The sequence below is a fragment of the Diabrotica virgifera genome, chromosome 9, assembly GCF_917563875.1.
Source record: "Diabrotica virgifera virgifera chromosome 9, PGI_DIABVI_V3a".
NCBI lineage: Eukaryota > Metazoa > Arthropoda > Insecta > Coleoptera > Chrysomelidae > Diabrotica > Diabrotica virgifera.
The window spans coordinates 85,778,526-85,786,695 of NC_065451.1; positions in this window are offsets into that span (position 1 = coordinate 85,778,526).

Consider the following 8,170-nt stretch of genomic DNA (forward strand, 5'->3'; position numbering starts at 1 on the left):
TGCAAAAAGCAGTACTACTCGCAACGGCCAGATGTGTACGAAAATTTTTGGGAGATACACCTGCAGACCAAGTCACCTAGGGCTCGATAACACGGAAAGAGTCCCACCAGAGCTCAATCCTTTTGATACCGTAGGTATCTGGGATGAGTCAATTTTCCCCTTAGAGGGAGTGTGAGCCGTATGGCTAAATCTGGATAATATTTATTTCGAAAATTGTACATACATATATACAGAGACACATACATATACGCAGAGCGAAATATTCGTCAACATAAAAAACAAAATTAAAATTACAGAAATCCTGTTAAATATTAGAATTCATAAAATCTATTACCTGATATGGTTCAATCTGCAATAGTAATTTACGCACAGCCTTTTTTTATTGAGTTAATTGTGTTATTTTTCTAATGTCGTGGGGCAATTTATTAAAAAATCGCATGCAAGAATATTTGGCACGCTTCTCTGTCACAGTTAATCTGTGAATAGGATAAATATACTTAATCTCCCTATTGTTTTAACAATGTGTAGGTAGATTCATTTCAAACAGATATTTATTTCTAGAGACGAAGTATACATTCCTCGATATATATTGCAGGTACTCTTAAAATATTATTAGATTTGAAAACTCCTCTGCAAGACGCTCCGAATCTCATTTTTTTAATAATTCTTAGCACTCGTTTCTGACAAATAAATATTTTATCAAGTTCATTGCTTCCACCATAAAAAATTGCTCCATAACGGACTAAAGATTCAAAATTTGAAAAATAAATTGTTTTAGGTCATCTTGACTTAAATATTGCGATAATACTCTAAAAGTATAGCATACTGAATTCAACCTTTTATGAAGTTGCTGTATGTGACTTTCCCATGACAATGTTATATCAATTGTCATGCCTAAAAATGTAGTTTTAGTGCTAAATTCAACGTTTGTATCATCTAACAGAAAATTATTTGGATATTCCACATTTGATCTAGATGTTCTAAAAATTAAACAATTCGTTTTTTGTTTATTAATAATTAATCCCTCACTGGAGAACCACTTGGACATTTCTTCATAAATATCAACAGATTCATTTAGTAGAATTTCCAAATGATCTCCTGTTACTAGAACATTCGTATCATCAGCATAATTAATTAGACTACAGTTGTTACTAGTAATACAATGCGACATATCATTTATATACAAAACGAAAATTATCGGTTCAATTATGCTTCCCTGAGGAATGCCTAATTGTATAGGTCTAATTTCGGATTTAACATTCTTATTATCTTTTGTTAAAATTACTCTATTATTTTGTTTGAGGACCCTTCTTAGTTCCCATAGATGGAACGGACGATCTAAGTTAATGTTATCTCTAGAAACAGTTGCTATGGAGTTGGTAATACATTCGGAACCCAATCTGGTGAATTTTTTTGGTAAAAGTCTGTTATCCATGGTTCGTTCGGATCTATAGGTAAATTATTGGATTGTTTGCGATTTTTGGATCAATTTACTTTCCTCCATACCTCCTTAATGGGAGTATTTTGATTTAAACTTTCACAATACTACCTCTAGTTTTTCTTTTTTTTCCTTAAAGGTTTTCTTCGCTAATGCATCCAACTTTTTATATTCTATTAGGTTACTTATTGTAGGCTTCTGCTTATATTTAACATAAGCTAATTTTCTGCGTCGGGCTGATTCCTGGCACGTTTCGTCCCACCAAGGTTTTGGGATGTGATGTTTGTTGGTAGTATTCGTGTATTGTGGTATTGCTGTTTTGGCTGAGAAGTAGAAATTTTCAATTAGATCACCATACTTCCTGGGTGGGTTTAGAGATGTAAAGAGCGATGAGTACAAATTCCAAGCTGCTTTGTTGAAATTCCAGAGTTTATGTGTTCTCTTGATTTCTTCTTTCCTTGGGTGATGAATTGAAATGATAATTGGTAGATGGTTCGATCCGTGAGGGTCTTGTAGAACATTCCAATTCAATAACGCTTAATATCTTGAGTACATATTGTGAGGTCTATTGCAGATGCTCGTGAATGGTTGGTTGATGGAACAAGAGTGGGTGAACCGTCATTTAAAAATACTAAGTTAAACTGCTCAATAGCATCCAACAATGATTTACCAGATGTGTCATCAACTTCACAGCCCCATGCGACATTGTGCGCGTTAAAGTCACCTCCCAAGATAAAGGGTTTTGGTATAATTTTAAAAAAGATCGCCATTGCTGTGTTGAAGTTTTGTTTTTCGTTTCATTATAAAGGGATACAAGATGAATAGTTTTATTTGTTGATGGTAGTTTAAAGGAAATACATGTGTATGTAATAGGAATATTTATATTAAATCTAATTTCTTGACATTTAATATTTGAGATCAATAAAATAGCTGGCCCACCATATCCATCTATACGATCTGTTCTAAAGCAATTAAAGTTTTTAAAGTTATAATAAACTCCCGGCTTAAACCATGTCTCCGATAATAAGGCAATTTTAATTAGATTTTGATGGAGTAAAAATTCTAAATTTACTTTATTTGAAACTGCCGAACGACAGTTCCATTGCAAAACATTTAATTTTGATCTTCTATTATTTTGTGGACTATTAGTATATCTTGATTTGTTAATACTGTTTGGTTCAACTGTGATATCTGTTTTTGTAGCTGTTTCACACCTTCTTGCTTTTAATATATTTCTTAAACGAGGACGTATTTGTTTTGTTAAATAAGTAATATGTCTTTCAATATCGTCTTCGTCTTTACATTGTATTTGTTGTGACTTTCTCAAATTAATTCTTAAATTCAAATCGATCTGATTATGCTCAAGACCTTTCTGATAACACATCTGGATTGACATGTTTACTAATTAGTTGGATGATTTCTGATTTAGAAACATTTAAATTATTTGTTTGTTTTATAGAATTTACAATTTTTATAACAAATTCTAAAATTACATTAATTATACTAGGATCTAGATCCTCTGACTGTCGATCTGTGATATTTGTTTTTTTATAATGAGGGCTACTTAATATTCCTCCAGAAGTACTGGGAACATTTACCTGAGAAATAATATCTTTCCTGATCTGTTCAGATGGATCAGCAGTATTTGGCCTTTGCCTTTTATTAGTGTTACCTTTTATTTCATGTATGGAATTGGTATAGAGCAAATGGGAAGCAAATTGTTGCCTGGAAGAGTTGACCTGTGAAATATTCTGGAAAGAAGAAGAAGAAGAAGTAGGTTGGAAATTTCAGAGTCAAGTTTTGGAACACCTGTTTATTACCATCAAAAAAACTTATGTTGGAAAAACTTATGGCTTCCTTAATTACTTTTTGTCTCCTAAACTCTGGGCAGGCTGTTAAATTTGTGGTATAATGGTTTCCTTGGCAATTGAAACATTTTGGGATATGATCAATTTTTTGGCAGTCTTTCGTGTTATGTGGCTCTTGGCATCGACTACATCTTGGGCGACCTTTACATTGACTACCCAAATGTCCAAATCTAAGGCAATTGAAACATATCAAAACTTTGTGTGTGTAGTGTTCGACCTCCTTAATAACTTTATTTATTGATATATACCTCGGCAATACTTGGGATGTAAAGGAAACAATACACGATTTGGTGGGAACATAAATATTTTTTTTAATCATTTTCAATCACTTCCTCTTTTCGTTTAATTCGCCGAACGTTAACTATTTCAAAATTACAATGGTTATCATATTGTCTGATTTTTGACTTCGGAAAAATCTAAATCAATATCCCTGATTACTCCCTGTCTAAACAAAATGAACTTAGGAACATATAATTCTAAATTGTTTTTGACAAACACTGTAGAATTTTTATGATTTATTAAATAATTACCATTTTTATAATCTGTTAATTTAACTCTAATTCTATTGCGTCCCATAGAGTCAATATGCTTAATTTTTGAGTCCAATTCTGGAAATGCCGAAAGAATAACATCGCCAACTTTCAGTGCATTCAATTTACCAGTATAAGAATCGGAGCAATTTTCTACATACACATAAAATGGTCCTGTGTCTTTATTTGTACAGTCGAACCCGCTTATTAGAGTACCGCTTATAGGAATATCCCGGTTTAAGGAATAGAATTTTGAGATCCCGGAACATTTCCATTTACTCCTTAATAAATTTAACCGTTTATAGTGATACGTTTTAGTAAAAGAATCCCGCTTTATCTAATAATCCTAAGTTACCAAAAACTTTTTAGGTACAATTTCCCACAAATTTTTATGTTTTGTGGTTTTATAGGACCTGTCGATAATATTTTATTTCTTACTTTATTATGGGTACCAATTCTACCTTCCGCCAAACATTTACCGATCGTAAAGTAGGTACCTAATTTTTCAATTGTGTAAACATTCTTATTGCTCACTCACCGCCACATCGTTGTCTGTTTAGATTTTTAACAGTTGGAAGGCATAAATAACCCCTTGTAATAATATAATAACCGCTGATATTTTCTGGAGGGTAAAACCAATGTCTTCTTCTTCTTGTAGTTTCATGGCCTCCACCTCTTACGTACTTGGCCAGTCCTCGTAAAACCAATGTCAATTTTTTATTTATTATAATTTTAGAGCAACAAGTGACTAATATCGTTGATTGAGGTATTGGACCCATATTAATATTTCAATCAACGCTAATATCTTATGTAACAAAACAAATAGTCTCAGATTACCGATTATTTTTCCAGAAAAAAAGTAAGTCTGTTGGATATATATGTTAATAAGAAAATATATATGTATACGTATATCTACATATTGCATACATTTCATACTTATTTGTGTAGGTATGCATGCACAGATAATGTAGTTTGGTGTTTTAATAAAATAAGTAATAGTTACACTAGGTACTGTATTATTGACATAAAAAGAAATAGAACCATATACATAATATATGTACATAACGTATGTATGTACATGTAAATACATACTGTGTACATGTACATACAGTATGTACCTCTACAAAGTGTGTTGTACTATTTCGACGTATATTCGGTACATATATTTCTGCTAGCCACCACTGATCGGTTATTAGAATATCCCGGTTATAGGAATATTTTTGCTTGGCACGAAGGCTATTCTAATAAGCGGGTTCGACTGTATATAAATAAACCTGTCTAGTAATTACCTTCTCATTAACATTTGAAACACTATCGCTTTTTCCCAAAGAATTAGAAATTAAATTTGTACTTACGTTCTGGTTATGGTTATCTTGTTTTTGTGAAATTATATTATCCAAATCCATACCAACCTGGTTTTCATCTTTGTTATAAGATGGTTTTTCCGGCGGCTGACTGGCCCCCTCGGGGGCATTCATCTTTGTAAATAAACGCCTAATGACAGCTATATGTTGTGAACATAAAAGCATACCCCATATACTTAAAAATATGAAATTAAACATATTTGTGAAATTAAAGTTATGCATAGACCAGATTGCATAGACACCAGATTGTGCATAATTATTGTTCAGAAAATAATTTTTGATAAAAACTTTCTTAAATTTGGTTCTGGACAAAATACGGACATCATCAGCCAAGCTATTCATGCTATTTGCAATGCAAAATGAAAAAGGTCTTCTATAATAATGTCTAGGTATGGCGAGGGTGTTTTTATGTCTAATGTTTAGGTTGTGAATATCAGTTCTGAAACTTATTTTATTATACAAATAAGGAGGTACCTTTTCTTCCAGAAGTTTATGGAAAAAGCAAAGTGCATGTAGTTTTCTACGGTTTCGCATATTTAACCATTTGTTTAATTGGAATGTATGTCTTATACGTTCATATTTTCTTATACCACATATTAATCGAAAACAAGAATTTTGTAGCTTCTGAATTCGCCTAGAATCAAATTCCGTTAAACAGGAGTCATATAAATTGTCACAATAATTTAATTTAGATACTATTAAAGCATTACACAGCATAGATTTAGTGGTCCTCTAAAATATTTCTACTTTGAAATAATAATTTTAATGAAGCATAAGCTCTTTGCAAACATTCACTAATATGATTCGTAAACCTCAAATCATCATCTAACCATACTCCTAAATTTTTAACTTTTGTACTAAAATTGATCTTGTCTTTACCTAATATAATATGATCTGCATTTTATAAAAATTGTTGCCGAGACGTACTTTTTCCAAATATAATACCATTCGTTTTTGATGAATTTAACTTCAAACAGTGATTCTTTGAAAAAGTTTTTAAATTTTGTAGATAATAGTTTATGGCAGTTACAATTTTTTCCCCTTCTTCGGCTAAAAAATGGACATACAACTGAGTATCGTCGGCACAATAATGTTGTAAAAATGTGATAAAAATTGAAGGAAAATTATGTGTATACGTAGAAAACAATGTATGTCCTAAAATTGAACCTTATAGAACACCGGTAGTAATATTTAAAAATGTAGATATATTGCGTTGATTTTTAACTGCTTGACACCGGTTATATACATAATATTTAAATAACTGCAATGATTGAGTTCCTATACCAGTATAATGTAATATATCAAACAGTAAATCATGATTTATTGTGTCAAAAGCTTTCGAATAATCCAATAATATCAAAATTGTCAATATATTTTCATCATAGTCTTCATTTATTAATGTCATCAGTTATTTTTAGCAATGCTGACGTGCAGCTGTATCCAGTTCTAAATCCGTAAAGAATGAGTTATTTGATTATTTTTTAAATGAATTTTTAGTTGGATATCCATAACTTTTTCTAGAATCTTAGATAGAGTTGGTAAGACACTCACTGTTCTAACATCGTTTAAACTTTCAGGATTTTATTTTTTTGGTAGCCCGGTGATATGCGCCTTTTTCCAATTAGTAGGAAAGACTGAATTTATTAGACAAAAAATTTCGATTTCAGAGACTTGACTAAATTTTAATAAACTTTTAACCGAAGGCTTAATATTATCTTTGTAGAAACATTTAGTATCAGAATCAGCGGCCAGTTTTGGAATGACATCTATAAAGTATTGATTAATTTCATTAACATTCCAGTTTTCACCAACAATGTCACTATTATTTACATTTTGAGTGTCATTAATTAAAGATTTTAAGTCACTCCACATTTCTTTAGAATTTTTTAATTTGATGTTATGTTTAAAAAACGAGTTTTTCTCTGTTTTTATAGTAGCAGTTACCATATTTCTCAGCCGCTGATAATTATGCCAGTTCTGATCAGTTTTAGTTTGTTTAAAAATGTTCAGAGCTCTGTCTCTGTCTACCATCATAGCTCGAATACCATCGGTTAGCCAAGGAGCATATTTTTTTTGTAATTCTTAGCATTTTGAATAGAACATGAATTTCAAGTAGAGTGATTATATTATTAGAAAGAAATTCGACTTTGCTATCTACATCTCTTAATTCATATACAGGGTGTAACAAAAATACAGGTCATAAATTAAATCACATATTATGGGATCAAAAATAGTTCGAATGAACCTAACTTACCTTAGTACAAATATGCACATAAAAAAGTTACAGCCCTTTAAAGTTACAAAATAAAAATCGATTTTTTCGAATATATCGAAAACTTTTAGATATTTTTTATTGAAAATGGATATGTGGCATTTTTATGGCAGGAACATCTTAAAGATGTAAAATTATAGTGAAATTTGTGCACCATATAAAAATTTTATGAGGGTTTGTTCCCTTAAACCCCCCAAACTTTTGTGTACGTCTCAATTAAATTATTATTGTGGTACCATTAGTTAAATTCAATATTCTTAAAACTTTTTTGCCTCTTAGTATTTTTTCGATAAGGCCCTTTTTATCGAGTGAAGGCTTATTTTTTAATATGTTTGCATACAAATTTTATTGGGGTTTTGTTCTTTTAAATCCCCCAAATGTTTGTGTACGTTCCAATTAAAATATTACTGCGGTTCCATTAGTTAAACACAGTGTTTTTAAAACTTTTTTGCCTTTTTGTATTTTTTCGAGAAGGCACTTTTTATCGAGATGTGTCTTCTTTTTTAATATGGTTCAAAATATACCTAAAAATGTAAATCATACATAAATTTTCATATTATTACCAAGTCTCCATAATCGTACTTAACCATATATAAATATGTGGTGGATTTGACAAATATTCAAAATATCTTGATAAAAACTGACTTTTAGAAAAAGTACTAAGAGTCAAAAAAGTTTTAAAACAGTGTGTTTAACTA